The following is a 23,139-nucleotide window of genomic DNA, read 5'->3' as shown; positions in this document are numbered from 1 at the left end:
CCACAATTTTGCAATCCCAGCGAATTAATGAATCTAAGCCTTGAACAACAATGACTTCTAATATGATGCAAAAAGGGGAAATCTAGATGTCACAGGTCTTCTGAAAGAAGAAAATAATACTTTCTAGAGTCCTGATAAAGTGACCAAACCTGTGTTTGATCCAGCTGCCATATTGCAGGAGATACAGAGGACACAGGAACATGTGGATCTACTCTAAGACTATACAATCAATTGGCCGAGTGACAGGATACAAGTCATATGCCCCAAGTCTTTCACAGAAAAGAAAGAAAAAAAGGTAGACAGAAAGCCTATAGACTAAAGAGATTTAATATATATCAAATAGAGAAAAATTCAAGATGAAACCATATTGTGTAGGGACACACACTTAGGTGACATCATTAAAGAAACACAGAGAAAGATTATTATGAGTTGGGGATGGTGGTCTTTCTAGAGAAAGAAGGGGGCTTGTGACTGGAATGGGGCACCTACCTAGTGGTCTAGACAGTGTTCTGTTTTTTGACATGGGCTGTTGTAATAAAAGCCTAGACTTTATAGTAATTCATTAAGCTTTTATATTACTTTGTTATTTATTTCTATAGATGTATTTCATTTTACAATTTTTTTTTTTAGATGAAGCTGCACAGGAGAGGAGAGTAGCAGTCACTCATTTCACTAAGTAGCCATACTAGTGTTCACCTCATGAGATATGATTGGGTTCCTCACTGGCTCAGTTGCTTTCCCTCAAATTAGCCCTGAGAAGTGAATGACAGGAAGCCAGCAACGCAAACCAGAATGGCAGGCTGAGGAAGAAAGCCATTTAAGCCTCAGGCTAAGTCAAATACAGGTAAGGCCAGAACCCTGCCGGTAGGGCACTTTATTACCAGCACCTGCAGCCTCTTTCCCATCCTGCTAAGTGTTGAGCCCCTATCTGAAATGGCACCATAGTTTGTTCAGGAGAAGGGAGACAACTATAGTGAATCACTCATCTACCACCTCCATGCCCACCCACCACCTTTTGGGGTCATACAGCAGACAAAAATCAGGCAGATACTTCTTGTCCCCTGACAGGGTACCAGCCCATGTTCTTTACCCAACCAAAGAGATAGAAAATAATTCCCCACTCTTTCAGTGGTTTAAGGCTCTCGGTTATTCTTAGTTTATTGACAAGTGTGTGTGTGTGTGTGTGTGTGTGTGTGTGTGTGTGTGTGTGTGTGTGTATACAAAAAGCAAGAGCTTTCCCTTGCCTTTTGCTGATATGACAATAACTAGCTAGGCCTGGGGCACCTGGGTTACTCAGTTGGTTAAGCATCTGACTCTTGATTTCATCTCAGGTCACAATCACAGGGTTGTGAGATTGAGCCCCATGTAGGACTGCTTGGGGGTCCATGACCGCTGGGCATGGAAACTGCTTGAGATATCTCTCCCTCTGCTCCTTCCCACCCACCCCTTCTCTCTCCCTCCCTCTCTAACAAATAAACAAACACCCCAAACCATTAGCTGGAGCAGACCAAAAAGCGATGGTTTAAAGATATTAAAAAAAAATATCTGGGGCACCTAGGTGGCTCAGTGGTTGAGCATCTGCCTTTGGCTCAGGGCATGATCCCGGGGTTCTGGGATCGAGTCCCACATCCGGCTCCCCACGGAGAGCCTGCTTCTCCCTCTGCCTATGTCTCTGCCTTTCATTCTGTGTCTCATGAATAAATGAATAAAGTCTGTAAAAAAATAAAAAAACAAAAACAAAAAAAACAACCCTAAGTTCTATTCTTGAAACTAATATTATCCTATACGTCAGCTAATTAGAATTTAAATAAAAACTTGAAACAAACATTCTTAAAAAATGGTGACTCTATGATAGTTCAAATTGCCTTCTTCTGGGTTTTCTAACACATTAACAACATAAGCAAGTAAAGATTTATTAAAGAAGATGCCAGTGAAAGAGCACAGAGTCCCCTCAGTGCTTCCTTAGCTCCTCACCAAGGCTCTCCTTGTGTTCACTATTAAGTGAAATGCACAGAAAGACAAATTCACCCAGAGAGGGGCAGGTAAAGAACCATGGGCTCATTGATTTCTACACCATTAAGCTGAATGAGGGGGACACATTAGCACTCAAAGGTGTAACAATTACCATAAGTCAATTTCCTGCGGTAGCCAAGGTATTTATTTCTGTGCTCTGGGTCTTTCCGAATCGTTGCCTGATGGTACAAACACCATTTGATACCGAACATAGTGTTATTATGCACATGGCATTATAATGAAACAGATTTAATTACTGCTTCAGATAGTACAGCTATTCGATGGATGCAACAGAAGGTACACCCAGTTCTGTGCTGACTTCAAAGTCCTTGACCTTTCTTTTCTCCATACTCCTTTCAAAATGACTTTATTTTCCATTCCACCTAATTAGACTTCACTCACTCTTTAAATCCTAGTTCAAGTCTTGCCGTATACCCAACTCTCTTCTTTCTCTGGCACCTATTGAACTTCTCAAAAATTCCATGCTGTTGGTCATTCATTGCTTTCAAGTGTGTTATGCCTGAATTCTTAATACTTGCCCGCTTCCTTAGCGGCAGGCAATATTCTTAACAACAGAAACATGTTTCTTCCTATTTTCTAATGAATCTAGCACTAGATTTCACACAATTAAAATCTTAAATAATTGTGGAATGAATGAGTTGTTTTACTGCTTTTGCGTCCACTGTAGAGTCTATGCAATTAGATGCTTAAATTATTAAAGCAATCATCAATCTACTGATCCAACCAATTGATTGATTCCACCTATTAGTCTTCTTTCTCTAACTCCCATTACTGCCACTTACTTAGTGTTTATAATGTACAATTTACACTTCGCATATGTTATCTCAACTAATATTCAAAAACACTCTGAAGAACAGGTATCATTATCCTCATTTTCAGAGAAAGAAACTGATGCCTAGAGAGAGTAATTAGAGAATAAGTAAGAGAGGAAGAAATAAAAGTAAATAAGAGAGTGGGCAGCCCGGGTGGCTCAGCGGTTTAGTGCCGCCTTCAGCCCAGGGTGTGATCCTGGAGACCTGGGATCGAGTCCCACGTCAGGCTCCCTGCATGGAGCCTGCTTCTCCCTCTGCCTGTGTCTCTGCCTCTCTCTCTGTGTGTCTCATGAATAAATAAATAAAATCTTAAAAAAAGAAAAAAAAGAAAAAAGAAATGAGAGTAAGTAGGCCTCACACCACAGACAAAAAAGGACTGAGCTGTAAGATTATCAATTTATATGTGACGAGTAGGACTTCACAACTAATCCTTATTGTGATCACATTCAAATGTCAAGAGCTGTCCAAATTCATTCATTGATGTTATTAATTTGAAGACATGAATGGAAAAAAAAATATTGGCAGATTTTCACTTGTTTTATAAAAATTAAACCACATCTAAAATACAACTTTCTAGTATTTCATCCCTCTTGTGGTAGCCATACCAGCAGTAAGTAGCTGCATTGCTGACACTGTTCTGTCAAATTTAAGACTGTTTTTAATGTAAGTCACGATAATGATCTGTTTTGAATGAAAAAATGACACTTTTATAAACTTGAAAATATTCTTTTTTTTTTAAAGATTTTATTTTTATTTACTCATGAGAGAGAGACAGGGACACAGGCAGAGGGAAAAACAGGCAGAGGGAGAAGCAGGCTCCATGCAGGAAACCTGACGCGGGACTCGATTCCTGGTCTCCAGGATCACACCCTGGACTGAAGGCAGCACTAAACCACCGAGCCACCAGGGCTGCCCAAAAATATCCTTAATAAAATAAATCAAAGTTGTTTTCATTTACTTTCAGTAGCATTCTAATATGTCTATTTAAAATTTATGTTATATTTTTATTTCATAAAAAAATACCCAGTGCTAACATAATTTTCGAGGGCCATAAAGGCTATATTTTTAAAAGAACGTGGTTTTTAAACATTTTTCTGCTTTATTGAGGTATAATTGCCAAACTGTAAGATATTTAAATTGTACCTGATGATTTGAACTACATATGCATTGTGAAAGAATTCCTGACATCAAGTTAATTAACACATTCATCACTTTATGTACTTAGCTTAATTTTTTTCCCCAGATTCCACATATAAGCGATACCATACAGTATTTGTCTTTCTCTGTCTGGCTTTTTCATTTAATTGCCCTTCTGTTTTATTCATGCTGCCACAAATGGAAGGAATTCCTTCTCTTGCAAGGCTGAATAATATTCTGTTGTGTACATATACCACAATGTCTTTATCTATCTGTCAACAGACATTAGGCTGTTTCCATACTTGGCTAAAATGCTGGATTGAACATGAAAGAATAGATGCTACTTTGATATACTGATTTCATTTCCTTTGAATATATACCCAGAAGTGGGATTGCTAGATCATGTGGTTGTATTATTTTTAGTTTTCTTTGGAACCTCCATATTGTTTTCCATCCTGGCTGCATTGATTTATATTTCCACCAACAGTGCACAGGAGCTTCCTTCTCCCCAAACTTCACCAGCCTTTGTTATCTCTTGCCTTTTGATAAGAGACATCCTAATTGGTGTAAGGTGACATCTCATTGTGACTTTAATTTCCATTTCTCCAACGATTAGTGACGTCACACACCTTTGCATGCATCTGTTGGCCATTCATATTTCTTCTTTGGAAAACTACCTATTCTGGCTTTTGGCTATTTTTAAATTGGATTTTTTTTTTTTTTTTTTTTTTGCTATCGAGTTGTATGTTATTTGTATGTTTTAGATATTAGCTCCTTATAAGAAACACGATTTGCAGATATTTTCTCCTATTCCACAGGTCACCTTTGGTTTTGTTGATGGGTTTGTTTTGCTGTGCAAAAGCTTTCGAGTTTAATGTCACAATTTTTGATTTTTGCTTTAGTATCAAATTTAAAATCAAATGTTCAGGTTTTTTTTTTCATGGAGTTCTTTGTTGTTGTTGTTGTTGTTGTTGTTGTTGTTGTTTTCAAACTAGTTTCCATGACCAGCGTGGAACCCAACATGGGCCTTAAACTCACAACCCTGAGATCACAACCTGAGCTGAGGCAAAGACTCAGATGCTTAACTAACCAAGCCACCAGGCACCCCACAAATGTTGTTGTTGTTTTTAATCTATTCAGCCACTCTATGTATTTTGATTGATGATTTTAAGCATTTAGGTTTAAAGTAATTATTGGTAAGTTTGGCCTATTTACTATTGCTATGTTGTGAATTGTTTTCTGGCTGTTTTGTGTTTTGTTTCATTCTTCACCTCTTGTTTTCTGTCTTTATGATTTGACGATTTTCCTATAGTAGTATCCTTTGACTCCCCTCTCTTAATTTTTTATATATAGATTGCAGGTTCTTATTTTGTAAATACCATGAGGCTCACATAAACTATCTAATATTTATAAAACTATTTTAAGCTGAAAACAACTTCACTTTGAATGTACATGAAAGCTCAACACTTTAACTCTCCTTTCTCTCCACATTTAATCATTTTGATGTCACAATTTACATCCTCTTCTATTGTGTATCCATTAATAAATGATTGTAGTTATATTTTTACTTCTTTTGGCTCTTAATCTTCATATTAAATTATAAGTGATTTACTCACCATCATTACAATACTCTAGTTTTCTGAATTTATCTATATGCTTACCTCTACCAGCGAGTTTTATGCTTTCATATGTGTTCATGTTACTAAATAACATACTTCATTTCAGCTCAAAGTACTCCCTTTCTCATTTCATATAAGGCTGGCCTAGTGATAAACTCTCTCAGCTTTTTGTTTTGTTTTGTTTTGTTTTGAAAACTCTATCTCTTCTTCACATCTGAAGGATGACTTTGCCAGGTTGAGTATTCTTGGTGGGAAGTTTCTATTTCTCAGGATTTTTTTTTTCTTTTCTCAGTATTTTGAATATATCATCCTACTCTATTCTGACCTACAGAATTTCTGCTAAAACATCTGCTTATTGTTTTTTTTATAAGTTTTCCTTGTATGTAACACATTGCTTTTCTCTTGCTGCTTTTGAATTCTTTTATGTCCATAACTTTTGAGAGTTAATTATATTGTCTCAATGGTCTTTTTGCATTCATCTTATTTGATACCCTCTGGCTTCATGGAACTGGATGTTTATTTCTTTTCCCAGATTAGGGAAGCGTTCAGCCATTATTACTTTAAATGAGCTTTCCACCTTTTTCTCACTCTTCTCCTTTCAAATACCTATCATGCATATATTGGTCTGTTTGATGGTGTACATAAGTACCTTAAGCTATCATTGCTCTTTTCTATTGGCATTTGTTTTTGCTCCTCTGATTAGATGAATTCCACTGTCCTATCTTCAAGTTCACTGATCCATTCTTCTGATTGACCTAGTTTGTTATTGATTCCCTCTATTTATATTATTATATTCTTCAGCTCTATGATTTTTGTTACTTTATTATATTTTCTATCTCTTCACTGAATTATTTTAGTTCATGAATTGCTATCTTGGGTTTAGTGAGCAACTTTATGACAATTATTTTGAATTCTATATCCAGTAAATCACCTATTTTTATTTCATTAAGATCAGCTTCTGGAGATTCATCTTTGTCTTTCACTTGGAACATAGTCCCCTGTTTCTTTACTTTCCTTAAAGCTTTGTATTGTTTCCTACACACTAGAAAAAATAGCCACCTTTTCCAGTTTTGACAGACTGATCCTGTGTACAAGATGAACCTCTTTAATCAGCCTGGTCCAAGCTTCTGATTGTCTATATCCTTATCAAGAATGATTCCAACTCTTCAACTATTTGCTGAATAGCTATACCTTTTGATAATTTAATGTTGCTAGCATAAATAGTTTTAATTTAAAACAATATAAAATATGGTAAGAGAGATAAGATGTATTTATGAAGTAAAAATATGCATTATTAGCAAAATATATTTGTATTTTGGGGATCCAAAGCATTAAGTTTCATAAATAACTGCTAAGTATGAGAAATCTTCAAATTTACAGGATTCCCTGTCTCCCATAAAGAAATGTAAGAAGAAAAAATTGAAATGTAATACTTTAAAATAGAAGGATTCTGGACATTCTAAATGTTAATAAAGTATTTCAAACCTTAAGGCCATTATTTAAAATATTTTAAATATGTTAAAGAATTTGAGAAAATATTTAAATTTCAAGCATACCTGATTTTAAAGATAGGAATCAAAGTTGGCACCTTAAAGTGGTTTTTCAAAATGCACATTTGAGTCACTTTTCCTCCCAGTACTTAACACATATTGCTAGAAAATTGCTTACAGAAATTACATTTAAGTATCATTTTCTCAATGTGCCTTTGCCAGAATTGTGTTTCTATAAAAAAAAGTATGGCATAGATAATATGCCCACAACATACTGACAGAAAATTTTAATAATAAGTTTTCTTATGAACCTAAAAACAAAATTGTGGGTTTTTTTATGGACAGGCAAACAGTCATTATTATCATTTTTTGGCCCATGGGCATCTTTCAGAAAAAATAATACATGAATTAATAAAAGATGTTTCAAAAATTGTATGCCTATGAAAGTTATTCTCATTATTATTTACATAAAAATACAGAGATCTTAAATTTCAGATAAGGAGGTGTAGTTAATGAAAACCTGCAGCACAGGTTTCACAGGTTGTATTTTAAAACCATAAGGCATATTTTTGCTTTGATAGAAGACCAATATATAATATTTTATTTACATTATTTCTGTAAATATAAAAAATATTTAACAAATAAAATTAATATTAGTATTTGATTAGCGATCAGTAACAGCCAGCAAGGGATGATCCCTTACTTATAATGGTTTGACTTATAATTTTCAATTTTATGATGGTATAGAAGCAATATGTCTTCAGTGGAAATTATACCTCAAATTTTGAATTTTGATCTTTCCTGGGCTAGTGCCATGTTGTATCATACTCTCTCATGATGCTGGACAGCAGCAAGCCATAGCTCCCAGTCAGCCCTGTGACCATGAATGTAAACAACCTACTACACTTACAACCATTCTGTACCCATACAACATTGTTTTTCACATTCAGTTTTTATAATATTCAATAAATTACATGAGATATTCAGCACTTTATTATAAACTAAGTTTTATGTTAGATGATTTTGCCCAACTATAAGCAAATGTAATTTTTCTGAGCATGTTTAAGGTAGCTTAGGTGAAGCTACAATGTTTAAGTAGATTAAGTATATGAAGGCATTTTCAACTTGGACTATTTTCAACTACAATGGGTTTACCAGGACATAACCCCATTGTAAGTCAAGGAAGATTTGTATAGCTTTTGTTTTCTCTATCAAAATTGTTTCATTTCTTATATACCTCTGTGGACTTCAGTAGCTTATTAAACCTGATTATGTCATTCTGTCAAAAATTGTGACAATATACTCTAGAATATGTTTCAAAAGCTTTTGAGTACTGAAATTTTAATAGAGCTTATTTAAGAACTCCTTATTAGATATTCTTCTTCCTTTTGGGAAAGAAATAGAATGAGCTAACATTTCATTCATCTCCCTTAATGATTTCAAGATCTCTAAGAACAGAAAGTAAGTGGAGGAAAGTTCCTAAAGAATTTTTGGATAGTTTTGTAGCTGTACCTATTGAATACTGAACAGCAAAGAAGCTACTGAAATGCTCAAATACACAGTGTCCAGTCCACATGATCTAACTTGAATGTGAAGAAGCAAAATACATACTCAATTTTGTAATCTTGCTCCTGTTACCATTTGTCATATTCACACTGAAATCTAGTGGTAGTGATCTTAATACTTGTAATGCCATTTATATTTTGCAAAGCATGGAGGATAATAAAATGATTTAAAATATGAAATAAGACTTGACAAAAGGAATTATATGTCACTCAATATGAGAAAGAAATAAATATTCAATAGAGACTTTTTTTGAAAATTAGAACTAGAAGATTGCATGAGCAGGATGTCTAGCAAGAATAAAGAACACAAGTGATGGAAATATATTTAAAAATTATAAGTGATAAATATACTAGCAAGGTAAAATTATGTGATAGCATGAGATTTATGAATTGGTGGAAGAAGTTGTGGTTTCAGAGATACTAAGCAAGGATAAGATACCAACACAAAAAATAATGCACTCATCTTTCTAAGTGATATATAGAAACCAAATGGAAAAGCATCTTTTGTTCTGTGCAAGATAGCTCTACAGTGCACTTATTATATTATGGATTCAGTTTCCCCACTGGTCTGTAAGCTACCTGAATGATACAGATAGAGCCAATATCTTAATTACATTTGCTTCCCCAATGCCTTTTATAGAGTTAGGCACTTAGTAGGGATTCCATTCATTTTATTGAAATCAATGGGAAAAACTGTAAGAGCAATGCTATACTTTTTTTTATCTTCATCATATCTGATCTTTTAGTATTCCTAATATGTAGCAATATTTTTCAGATAATGGGAAGCAGCAAAAGATTTTATAATTCATATATTTGGTAACTTTTTGTGTTGATTTTATTATCTATGCTGGTTAGCTGGAAGTAAAAGAAACTTAATTGGGCCTCAGAGAACTTAGGATACAGTGCCATCTTTCCCACTTATGTTTCCTACAAACCACAAGAAGACCATTAACTTTTTCATTTTTCTTTTTACTTCCAAAATTCTGTTTCTGTAAAAGATAAAACCTGTCTTCAGGGCAAATGTTCAGTTTCATATTTTCTGCAATTATTAGCTTCACTTTTACTGTTGAAACCAGTTAATAAATTCAAACTCCAGTAATACTTAGAGCAAAAAGAAAACAGATAGGATACTCAGCACATATGTATAATAATAAGTCACTAGTAACACATTCCAATCACCATACCTATGCTTGTGGAGTAGCCCTGGATTTTGTAATCAACAAAAGATCCCACATCTGCTGCTAGTACAAATAATAAGTTTTGAAGAGCTGCAGGTGACCAATGAAAGAGCCAAATATAGTAAACAATTCACAGTTTGATTATCCATGCATCAATAATTGTCATTTATTGAAAAATGAGAACTGATGCTTGTAAGTCCCTAAGAATAGCTCATGGTTTTCACATTACTCCCTCGACCTTGTTTTTTTTTTTTTTTTTTTTTTTTCTTTACCATCAGTGTGGGAATTAGAGATTATGCTGGGTCAACATCAAGCCTATTGGGTCACAGCTGTGAAGGTTTGAAATATCATGAAAAAGAATTAATAGCATTTAATCCAAATTTGGGTAATGTCTCCTATTGCTTCTGTCTTTTATTTCAAAGCTGGCTGGTCTTGACATGGATTTGTCAATAAGTTATGGCTGGGGGACTAAAATTTATCAGGTAAACTTCTTTCTAAAAACAGATAATGAATTGTATTATCCTGTAGCATGTTTACAAGCCACAAGTTTCCACATGGAATTATCAGGATCCCATATTACTGAGAATAATTTCACTAATGGGAACAAGAATGGCTCATACAAGGCCATGAAACTAAGTACTATAGTGTTACATTTTAATCCCGTTGTCATACTTCAGTATATTGTTTTAGTTATTTTCTTAGTGGAAGTTCTGGAGATTAAAGTTATGATCTTAATTTATAGCAATCAAGTTTGGATCAATGCCAATTTAATTTCAATTGTATATAAACTTTGTAAGTATGTAGCTAGCTCAGTTCCATTCTTCTTCCTTTGTTCTGTTGTTATACAGATTTTATCTTTATCCATTGTGTGCCTATCAATACAGATTTTTAATTTTTAGGTTATCATTTTCTTTTAAATCTGATAGAAGAGAAAAATTATAAAAGAAAAATAAATTTGTATCGTTCTTCTTCCTTTGTTCTGTTGTTATACAGATTTTATCTTTATCCATTGTGTGCCTATTAATACAGATTTTTAATTTTTAGGTTATCATTTTCTTTTAAATCTGATAGAAGAGAAAAATTATAAAAGAAAAATAAATTTGTATCGTCTTTTATATGTACTTATGTTTTACCTTTACAGGCACTATTTATTTTTACATATGTATTTTATAATGTTTTGACCATTTCAGGGCTTTGGGGAGATAGCACCTAAGATTTATTATTATAGACATTGGGAGATTTAACTCCTTATCTCATGGTTTTAGATAGTTGTTTAGCATTGGTACAGATTGTGAAGTGGCCCCATGTAGGGGTGAGTAGAAACTTATCTGATTGATATTTTTCACCTTCCTTCAAGGAAGGGAACAGTTCTGTTGACTGATGTGAGTCAAGCCCATTATGTCCTCAGTGATTATCAACTTTCCCTCACAAGGTAGCCCTTAAAAAAGGACATTGCTCAGATCCTAGCCACTGAGATTATAATTCACTTATTCTCAGGTGGAGCACTGATGATGTTATTTTTAAAATTCTTACAAGCAGCTAATATTGACAGAAATTGTGTTGAAAGATATGAGAAGCTCCCTCCAATGACCTCACACATCCACCCCCGAAAACAAGTACTTAAAAGAGTGTTGATAATTGCAGATCAAGATCTAAGGTGTTTCCTAGGCATTGGTATTGAGCATAAAGTATTAGGGTCCTTTTGTTTTATTTGCTTTTGTTTGTTTATTTTAGAGAGAAAGAGGGATGAGAGGCAGAAGGAAAGAGAGTGAGAGAATCTTAAGCAGGCTCTATGCCCAGCATGGAGCCCAACACAGGGCTCAATCTCACAACCCTTATGACCTGAGCTGAAATCAAGAGTCAGATGTTTAACTGACTGAGCCACCCAGGTGGCCTTGTGTCCTTTTAAAGGCGTAGGATGAATAAATTGGATTTAGCATAGATTTTAAAGGAAATTAGCATAGATTTTAAAGGAAATCCTCACCTTCCTCTCTTTTGTGTACCCTACCCCATTCCTTGAAGTTCAAAGAATACAATACAAAAGAATAGCAAGTAGATTTCAGTTTAGGAAAATACATAGAAATGGAAGCTACAAGATATGTTTCAGTTCTAGTCTTAGATCTACCTATGCCTTGGCAAGACAAATTTTTGTAGCTTTACATGGTCCACCCAATATCATCAAGCCTATATGTTTTCAGTAATACCAGCAAGTAATTGCTACATATGCCTTTGCTCAGCCACATATTGTGCACATCTGTCCATTTATATTCCTCAGTGACCCTTTGACTAACAGGGGATGACAGCATTTTGTTACTCAGAATCCTGACACTCCTTTAGTCAAAGCTGAATCTACTTTACGATTTTTTTAGTCAAAGTTTGGGTTTACTTGCTGCAACCAGGGAAAACACACAAGAAAATAATGTGCATCTCAGGAAGATGGTGATAGCATGACTTCATTAACAAATTTGAGTTTGTATTAGCTGATTTTGAGAAGAATACAAGGAAGTGAAGTTTCTTTGCTCTGAAATGGGTGCAATTGAAAGATGCTGTTAATTATGTTATTGGTTACTTTAATGTCTTTCATTCAGGATGAGCACAGAACAGAGCAAGGGTACAGCTGTAACTGGTGAAAAAGCAGCCATCACTCTCTTTTGCTGGGAAAGAAGTATGGTGGTCCTTTTGTTGTGGCACAGTATTCTTGTTTTGTCTGTGCTCAGACATGGTTGCAGGATGGTCTTCTTTTGGTCTTTCTCAATTACAGTCATTTTTTATTGATGTTCTGTGAAATTGTTTATGTCATGAGGGATATATATGGCCAGCTCCCAGCAGTTGGCTAAAAGGAATCCATTTTTCCTTCCCATCTCTATTAAAATATCTGGTGTTGATGTTCTTTCGCTGATTGGACTTTGAAACAGCAAATTTCATCAATATTTATCTTTATTTTAAAAAATTGAACGACTTCACAATACCCACCTTCTGTTAGCCTTCTTTCTTAAACCAGGTCATTGCATTAGGATGATGAAAATTAGAAAACTGACTGAGTGGAAGGTAGACTAAAATGTCATATTTCGGCTGATTAAAAAAAAAAAAAGAAATCTGCAAAAGTAGAGGATATGACAGGTTTTGGGTGATAATTTTCTAAAATATATATGCAGGTGAGAAACAATAGGAAATTATTTCTAGGTACAAAATCCAATTAGCAAGAAAGAAAGAAGTAAAATGAAAGTGATGAGATATTTTGAGAGGTTCTTGCTGTCTTGGGGTTTATGATGTCAGGGAGAGATATCTTCATCATCGTACTCCTTTCTTCTTTCTTTTTTCCATTATCAAAGTGTCCAACATTACTTTTCCGGTATATCTCTATCTACTCCCTCTTTGCCCTAGATACAATGTCTTCCTGTATTCTCTAGATCCTTCATTTACAAAATACATATTTTTCTTATACGTAATTATACATCACTCTAAATCTCACTTCCCTATCATTTTTATCATGTACCTATAAACTCATTCTGTAAACCTAAGAATTATCCTTAATTCTGCCCCCCTTACTTCCTTATTGCACTTCTAAACATTTAAAGAATCATTCCTCTCTCTTTACATGCCCACTATCACAGCCTAAACTCAAAACATATTATCTCTATATTTCATTATGAATTACATATTCTAGGCCTATAAAGAACATAAAATATTACAAAGCATCTGTATCAAATGATGCCAAATCTAATGTCAAAGCCTCATATTTTCCCACAATTGTATCAGAGTAAACCAAAATAAAACATTACACATACAGGGGCACCTGTGGCTCAGTTAAGCATCTGCCTTTGGCTTAGGTCATGATCTCAGGGTCCTGGGATCAAGCCCTGCATCAGGCTTCCCTTCTCAGTGGAGAGTCTGCTTCTCCCTCTCCCTCTGCCTCTTCCCCCTACTTGTGTTCTCTCTCTCTCTCCAAAATAAATAAATTCTTTTTTAAAAATAAATATTACACTGGGTGACGGGCACTAAGAAAGACACTGGATGAGATGAGCACTGGGTATTATACTGTATGTTGGCAAACTGAATTTAAATTAAACATTTTAAAAAATTAAAAAAATTAAAAATAAATATTACACATACAGCTGAGCCCTGCTGAATGCCTTTCTTCCTCCTCACTTCTTCTTTCCATCTCCCTTTCCCCATATTATCCTTTAGGTAGACTTCTGCACTCGATGCTAACTGGACCTTCTATCATTTATTTATTCACATACACTGCAGACCTAAGTAACACGAACAAAATCAAACTAAGTCAAATTTCCAGATTTAAATCTCTTCAGTGGTTCCTTGGCTTCTCCTATAGTATGAGTCCTTTGCCATGGTCTTTTATGAGATTTGTGACATCTCCCTTTGCTAATATTCTATCACTACCAAAATGCATGGCATAAACATAAAAATACATGTTTAGTAAAATGCCGTGTAATAGTAATAGATGAGCAGTAGACTGGAAACTGTAACCACAGAGATTAACCACAGAGTTGTCATTAGCAAACCACATCACATTGAGTAGATCATTTAACTTTTCTGTGCCTCAGTGTCTTATCTGTAAAATATGACAATGAAACACTAGCTGTCACAAAATGAAAACATACACAAAGAAACATTTAAACTATTCACCCAGTCAAATATTTATGGAATAAAACACTTGAAACTTTAGTCTGCATTTTTGTCTAGTGATAGAACTAACTTTTGTAAAGTACTTATTACACTATCTAATTTAATCATCTCACTTTTTTAAAATACAATTACTAGCACTATCAATCAACGGATGATGAAACTTGAGCTTAAAACATTAAACATTCATTCATGTAGTTAACCATTGAGTCAGTATTCATTGGGTACTTATTTTGTGCTGGAGAATTTTCTAGCAACAATGGATATAAGTGTGAATATATGAGGCATACAAGGAATATCAGTTAGTAATTTGTGGGCTTATGTTAAACTCACATAGGTCTTACTTACTCCAATGTTGTTTCATATCTCAGTTTGGTCTCAGTAGCATATTTCTAAGCAGAAAAAAAGATGCTAAATAGAAAGAGATACTCTTTTTTAAGGAAAATTTTTCCAATATGAAGAAAATTATGAAAACAGTGACAAGATATGAGTATTGTGTAATGAAAGGAAGTAATAACTATAGAATTGGATAGAGTCCAATTAGATAGGCATGCAGATTTTCATGTATATTGTGCTTTTTCTATAACTTCAATCACCTCCAAATTTTCTGAATTTTTCTTTAAAGTGCCTGCTGAATTTGCCCTGTCCTTTTTTCTACTGCCAACCCTCTAAGCTTGCATTACTTTATTCTTGGATAAATACAATGACCTCCTGACGGACATTCTTTCTTATCTCCACCTCCCAGCTCATCCTGAATTGTAAGTCATAAAGGCATATTTCAGGATGCCAATTCCATACTTCAGCCTGCCTCGTGGGTTTTTATGCAATATTAGGTATAGTCCAAGCTTCTCATCTTAAAATTCACGGTATGTCATTATATAATTCTCTTAAAGCCTAGCACATACTGCCTAGAATGTGTGCACTTTTCTCCCAGTGAGGCGGATCCCCTTTCCAAACACTCTTCCCTTTCAGGGTGGTTGTGATTAGACATCTAACTTGTTACAGTTTAAAATTAGCTTAAGGTTGTTACATTTCCAGTTTCGGATTTTCCTAACATCCTCTTTCTCTATTCATTGATTATATGATCATATATATTATATAGTTCATTAATTATTGTAATGCTAATTTTTTTGTTCTTCAAAAGGTTTGCAAATGACTTGAGAACTGGTATTACAGTATATATATTCTTTAAATATACCTTAAAAGTATCTGTGCTTAGATATTTTAAGCTGATAATTTACCCAAAATGATTTTAAAAAGTTGCTGTTAGACTTACACTTAGCAAAAGAAGAAAAATAATCAATTGGCATAGTTGTAAATATACTCACAGATATTCATTTCATCAAATAACTCTCCTAAAAAATGCTGGTAATTTGGAACATTATTTTTAAAAGAGAATTTTCTTATTTGAGAATCATGGATAATGGACACATGAATAATAATTCAAGATAATTTTAAAATAAATATGTTTATCTTGCATTTTGCTTAGTTGCATGATATAACTCACTTGAAGTATAAAGTATAAGAACACAATATTATTAAATGTTCATTGGAGTGCTTCTGCACTGACAGATTTTATAATGACAGATACACAATATTTGTTTAGAAATGCCTATATATATGTATTTGTACATATTATTCTAAAACCTTTAATGTGTGAGTTAAAATCTAATAAAATAAACAGAAAGGGATGAATTTAACAACATTAAGAAATGTTTGCAAAAGAATTTATTGTAGACAAACAATCTAGCAATGATTCTATTCATAATTCAGGTATTTGTTTTGGTAAACAGATTAAAATCCCTTTTTATAATTTCTTGTTCCTCTGATTATCTGTAAAATTGAAACAATAAAATACTTGATATTTCATTGATTTGAATCTCCTTTTTCCCAGGAATTACTGAAACCGAGGTTAAATGAACAATTTAATTTAAAATCCTCACGTACTATATAACATATAAGGTTCTTGTTTGAATTTCACTGTTTGCCATGCATTAAAAAGCACTATTTTAAGGCTGTGGAAGATGCTCCCATCGTATCCCTAAGCACCTATTTTTTAGAAGGATTTGTGGCCTTCTGTGCTACTGAAGATAAGGAATTTCATTGTTCTCGTTTTCATACTCAGCTTGACCTATTCATCCTAAATAAGCTAATCCTGAAGAGAGTTCTGCTTCAGGCATAAAATGATCAACACAGGAATGGAAAGCAAATCGACCACCACACATGCAAAAACTGATAGAAGCGCCAAGTAGAGGGTAATAGCGATGGAGGCAAAGTTTCAGATCATCCTCCCCCCTAAAGTCAAGACATTCATTTTAAGAAATGTTATCATTGGCAATACTTTATCTGAGCACCAAAAACTGATGTTACATAGAGTATGACAGAGATATCTTTATATATAACATGCAACTGTTGACAAGGTTATGATTCAGAGAGAAATTATCCAAGAAAAGACAATATTTAAAAGGAGAAAAATGAAAGGATGGCAAGAACTTGTATATATGGTGTTAAGGACTCCTACTTTTCTTTAGGGCTCGCTCTTGTAATTGATACCAAATCTGAATTCAGAGTATGAAAATATCTTCTTTGATGAAAGAGTTGGCCAAGTGTCAAACAAACTTTTCTCCTAACTCAGCACATCTCCCTAAATGCACTATTATCACCTACCATCTGGAAGGAAGCTTCCACCAACTAATGATCTGCCTCATTAATATCAGGAACCAAAGTCCTAAAACCACTCTGAGCTGGAATGATTCCTATTCTAAAAATATTCAGGATAATCAGGGCTTGTGATAAGAGCTACATCGAAGGACTTCAAGTCAAGCCAACTTCGTTGGATCTAAGTATAGAATGGCCGATATCAAAGATGCTTTGCATAAATATAGACATATTGGTATACAGAAGATGGAAGAACACTTGGCATACAAAAGTATTGAGTTCTGGTATTAGCATATCTTTTTATTTTAATGTAAGCATTATTTCTTGGAAGATATCTTTATTGGATTAAAAAACATTTCATTTAAACTTGAAAATATTTTCTGTAAAAGAAACACATCACTCAGCCAAATCCTTACACTTGAGCTGAGCAACTGGAACAGAAATATAAAGGTTATATTATCATTAATATATTCAGATGCTGTTAATTTCTCATTCAAGTATTATAATGGTAACAAGTGGCTTAATCTTTTAAATGGCATTTGAAAGCCGACAATTGAGTGATTTATAATTATAATGAACAGAAATTGTGACTTATTCACAAAGGTAAAAGAAATCATACCAGGGTAGTGCATGTTACTCCCTCAAATGCTAAGCCCATATTTCCTATTCTTGGATGTAGAAAATAAAAAATTGACTAAATTTCTGTTCATTTTATTGAAAATATCCCGGAGTCCACTGTGATATAAAATTGAGGAAGTAATACCTGTTCTTTTTGATACAGATCATTTGAGTTAATTATTCCAAAAATAACTTTATATAATTAATAACTAACTTTACACTATTGCCATTAGATTCATCTTTTATGTCTCTTCTCCTAATATCTAATCAGTGTAATAACTGTAGGGATCTGTGGGACTTGGATAAACACACACAGGTTTTGAAGCACATTTCAGATTTTAAACTGATTAACTTTAAATATCTACTGCTTGTATCAGACCTGGAAGTTTTAATTCAGCTTTAAGGAAGTAGTTTTTGCAATGCACATAGACACATACATACACACAGATTATGGATTTTGTTACTATGGTAAACAATGGTTTTAGAAATACATTTGCCTGCAATCCTGCATCCATGAGTTTACTCCTCAGGAAGTAAACATGCACATACGATTTCACTCATATGTGGAATTTAATAAACAGAACAGGGAATTGTAGGGGACAGGAGGGAAAAATAAGATGAAATCAGAGAGAGAGGAGAAACCATAAGTAACTCGTAACCATAGGAAACAAACTGGGAATCGCTGGAGTGCAGGGGGGTGGGGAGTTATGGTAATTGGGTGTTGGGCATTAAGGAGGGCACTTGATGCGATGAGCACTGGATGAAACTGATGAATCACTAGACTCTACCTCTGAAACTAACACACCACATGTTAATTGACTGAATTTAAATGAAATTAAATTAAATTTAAAAAAAGAAGTGAGCATGCAGTTGGTTTCCAGTGACAGCCTTGCTTCAGATTTCTGTAACTGCTCTTACCCAAATAATGGTCTTACAGACCTCAAGTTTGTTTTAAGAGCATACAAGGCACAGAAATTGAGTTGAGTGATTCTTAAAAAGGGATGTAATTCTTAATACAAAATCCTAGGGCACAGAAAATGTTGAACCTCTTGCATAATACAGAGGACTACCTTGTATAAACAATATCGGTGGTAAATCTGATACATATTCTTCCCAAAATTAGGGAACATAGGTATAAGAGAAGTACTGCTATGCTATACTAGATCCCCTCCTGCTCTTTGCTTCAATTTCACATTAAATACATCCCTGTATCTTAATTTATTTTTTTTAAGATTTTATTTATTTATTCATGAGAGACACACACAGAGAGAGGCAGAAACACAGGCAGAGGGAGAAGCAGGCTCCATGCAGGGAGCCTGATGTGGGACTCGATTCCAGGACTCCAGGATCACGCCCTGGGCTGAAGGCAGGCACTAAACCACTGAGCCACCCAGGGATCCCTCCTGTATCCTACTTTAAATAAAACAGGATTTTATCTCAATCTTAGCATCTTTTTGTATACTTTGTAACTGCCAGCCGAAAACCACCAGAAGTGATGCAGAAACATGAACAAAAAGTTAATAATCACAACAACACAATGAAAGAAAAGCAAAATAAAAAAATAACCATACTCTTATTATGCAAAAGGTCTATTAGAATGAATCACAGGCTAGAAGAATCTGAACATTCAGGATGAGTTAGGATCCCAGTGGTAGTCTGCTCAAACCAATAGATTACTTCTCAGAATAATGTCTTTAAAATGTATAAATAAATTATTTAACATTTTAAAGAAAACCAATTATATTTAATTAGAGTTATTATTCATGGAACTTTTGGTCATCTTTGGACATGCAAAGAAACTGATGTGAATGCAGTACAAATAAAGAAAATACAGGTGTACAGCAAATACATTTATGAGGTGGAAATGATAGAACTTTCTGATGGAAAGTATTGGGTGGAGGCGATTGAGAGTGAGGTAGTTAACAGACGAGAGGCAGTTTCATATTAAACAGTAGTGTGGGTGGATGCTGAGAATTGGTTGGTAGATTTGGAAAGGCTGTATGTCTTGAAAATATTGATGGTGATAGTGTGGTAGATTTAAAAAGTTCCATTCTGGCTTCATGATTTTTGGAATGCCTTGTAGGTTTTCAAAGGAAGCTGTTAAACAGGCATTTGAAAGTATAAGTTTGAATATCAGAGGAGGGTTTGGGCTACAGAAGTACAATGATAGGCCAACAGCATATAGATGGGTTTTAAGACCATGAACTTGAATACGATCATATGGAAGAGAAAGCAAGAGAAAAAAAGATCCAGGATTGAGTCCTAAGGTAATCCATCACTTAGATGTTGAGCAAAGGAGAAGCAACCATAAAAGGAAACAATAGGGAACAAATTGTGAAAGAGAATTTTAAACTCATTAAAGAAACTATTCCCAGAAACAAAAAAGTTGTCAACTGGATCAAATTCTCTGAGACGGTGGGTACAATGAGAATGGACAAATTACTTTACTTCAGAAAATTTAGCTCATTGGTAATGTTTATCCACTACACACACACACACGCACACTTCCTGGTGGAGTGAGATGGGTCGGGACTGAAATGCATTAGGGTCAAGAGTAAATTGAGAATGAGGCAGAACAAGCAGCTCTTTTAGGGATGGGCTGTAAAAGAAAGTAGAGAAGTGAACAGTAGCTGATGGCAATAAGGAAAAGGGAAAATACATGTTTTAGAACAGGAGATAAAGGATATTTATAATTCAAAGTAATCTATTAGAGAAAAACTGATCATATCATTCTATGCATAGAACCAGAGAAGTTAACATAAGTCTTTGAAAGGGACACATTATAGAGGCTCCAAAATAATTTAAGAGAATAATGAAATATTTCATTATAGCGCTATCAAAATAAGTATTATTATTCACTATCGTTTTTTAAGTGCTTACTTTTCTATGGTCACAGAGATGTTTCATGAATCATATCTCTAAACTTCATGGTGGCCTTTCAAAAATGTTATTTTCAGGGACATCGGGGCGGTGCCATAAATCAAGTGGCTAACTCTTGCTCTGACTTGGGTCATGATCTCAGGGTTGTGAAATCGAGCTCCTGCATCAGGCTCCACGCTCAATGAGGAGTCTGCTTAAGACTCTCTCTCTCTCTCTCTGCCCTCCTCTTGTGCTCCCTCTCTTTCTAAATCAATCAATCAATCTTTAAAAAATGTTATTTTCATTCACACATGAACAAACTGAGGCACATAGAAATCAAGTAAAATATGTACAGCATTAAATTCTTTGACATTTTGTCACTACAGATGGAATGTTTATATCTCCCACAATTCATATGTTGAAACTCTAACCCCCAATTGATGGTATTTGGTTGGGGCAGTAGACTCTGGGAGGTAATTCAGTTTAGATGAGGTCATGAGAGTAGAGTCCTCACAGTGTGTTTATTCACTATATAAGAAGAGACCAAAGAGATAACTTTCTCTCTCCACCAGGTGAAGATACAGCAGGAAGGGCCCCATCTGCAAACCAAAGGAAGCCCGCAACCAGAACCCTACCAGGCTAGCACCCTGATCTTTCAGGTCCCAGGACTACAAGAAATACATTTCTGCTGTTCAAGCCACACAGTTTATGGTATTTTTGTTATAGTACCCTAAGCTGAATAAGATATCTATATTCCATCTTTACATAAAGACTAATATAATCTAACCTCTTCAATGCACCTGATAATTATGTGAATATTAACATTTTTTTTCTAAAAGTTCGTTTTTAAGATTTTATCCATTCATGAGAGACACAGAGAGAGGGAGAGAAGCAGAGACACAGGCAGAGGGAGAAGCAGGCTCCATGAAGGAAGCCCGATGTGGGACTCGATCCGGGGTCTCCAGGATCACGCCCTGGGCTGAAGGCAGGCGCTAAACCACCTGGGCCGAAGGCAGGCCACTCAGGGATCCCCCTCAAAGTTGGTTTAAAGAAAACCAACCAGTTCTATAAGATACAGCTGTGCATAATGCACACACACACTATAAGGTCAAATGTGTGGGAAGCCATGTTATTTTTTTTTCAAATCTATTTTTTTCAAGGTTTGCTAAAGGATTTTAATGTAACTCCAGATAAATTCTGATAACAAGATTTCTTAGACTTTCTGATATGCTAACAATAATTATGGGGCAGCCCGGGTGGCTCATCGGTTTAGCGCCTGCCTTCAGCCCGGGTTATGATCCTGGAGACCCAGGATCAAGTCCCACATCGGGCTCTCAGCATGGAGCCTGCTTCTCCCTCTGCCTGTGTCTCTGCCTCTCTCTCTTGCTCTGTGTCTCTCATGAATACATAAATTTCAAAAAATCTTAAAAAAATAATTATGAATTTCCAAAGGGACATTAGCAAAGGTGACTTCCATATACATTGGGGTATAGATTGTGCATAAATGTCTCTATGATGACATTCTTTTATTCCTTCCCTTGAGTGTTCTACTATATACTGCTCTTCAATCTTACTTTAACATAAAATCTTTTCTTTTTCTTATAAACCTCAAGGGACAAGAATTAAGCCAGAGATTACTTTAGGAATTGCTGACATTTTACTAATTACTCATTCTATAATTCTATAATATATACTAATGTTTGAGAACATACTACATGGCTGACACTGTTCCCAGGCCCTGTAATTCACATGTATCAATTCAAATCATGACATTTTGCAAATTTTTTATATGAAGAAGCTGAAGCTCCAGATCTATTAAGTATCTTTTACAAAGTTATACAGTGGTTAGGTTTCTAACTAAAATTTTAACACAGGTCTCTGTGACTTCAAAGACCATAATGTTTCTGTGGTATCATGTGTTGTTGTTTTTTTTTTGTTTTTTTTTTTTTGTCATCTATTCTATTTCGATTTGTTTAAACTTCTAATTTACTAGTTCATTCAATTTATTCTCATATCAGGCTGAAACAGAACTTTTTAATAACTCAGATGATAAATGGTCTTTCTATAGCTCAGTAGATAAATTTATTCGTTCCAAAATGGGACTCAACTATTGATACTTTATTGCCTATTTGATGGTTTGGTATACCATCGAATTTTTTGCATAAAATAACACTGACAACAGGGTTTTCCTTTTAAAAAAAGGAGTATCCCATAGTCATTATTAAAGAAAGAAAAAAAGAATTCCTCCCCCTAAACGTTGGTGGGAGCAATCATCTAAGCATTCCCCTTTCCTGTAAAATGAAATGAGAAAGCTTAACTTTTCAGTGGATGCTGTATTCACAGACATAATCATAAGCCATCCCTGCAGAGTTATAGCAATGATTGGCTTTTTTTGTTCCCTAGGAGACATTTTTTTTTCCATTTTTATTCCTTGTTGTTTTATTCCTCTGAAAGCTTTTTAAGTCTTGTTTACTTACTCACCTGCAGTTAAAACTTGTTTTCATAGGTAGGTGGTAAGGCTTTTT

General features: G+C 34.7%; 1 long non-coding RNA gene across 4 annotated transcripts in view; it reads left to right on the top strand.

Moving 5' to 3' along the window:
• Nucleotides 1–21,319, top strand: part of LOC119868014 — a 186,746-nt gene extending 165,427 nt beyond the window's left edge. For 2 of the 4 annotated variants that reach the window (XR_005385515.1, XR_005385514.1), the window contains exons 2-3: nucleotides 631–844; nucleotides 21,187–21,319. This is a non-coding gene — a long non-coding RNA (uncharacterized LOC119868014). The remainder of the gene's footprint in view (nucleotides 1–630; nucleotides 845–21,186) is intronic. The other 2 variants (XR_005385518.1, XR_005385516.1) reach the window with 1 other exon arrangement.
• The last annotated feature ends 1,820 nt before the right edge of the window (nucleotides 21,320–23,139 follow it).

Source organism: Canis lupus, chromosome 38 (genome assembly GCF_011100685.1).
Source record: "Canis lupus familiaris isolate Mischka breed German Shepherd chromosome 38, alternate assembly UU_Cfam_GSD_1.0, whole genome shotgun sequence".
NCBI classification, from domain to species: Eukaryota; Metazoa; Chordata; class Mammalia; order Carnivora; family Canidae; genus Canis; species Canis lupus.
The sequence above is the reverse complement of the archived record's forward strand: the minus strand, read 5'-3'. Positions and strand labels throughout refer to the sequence as shown.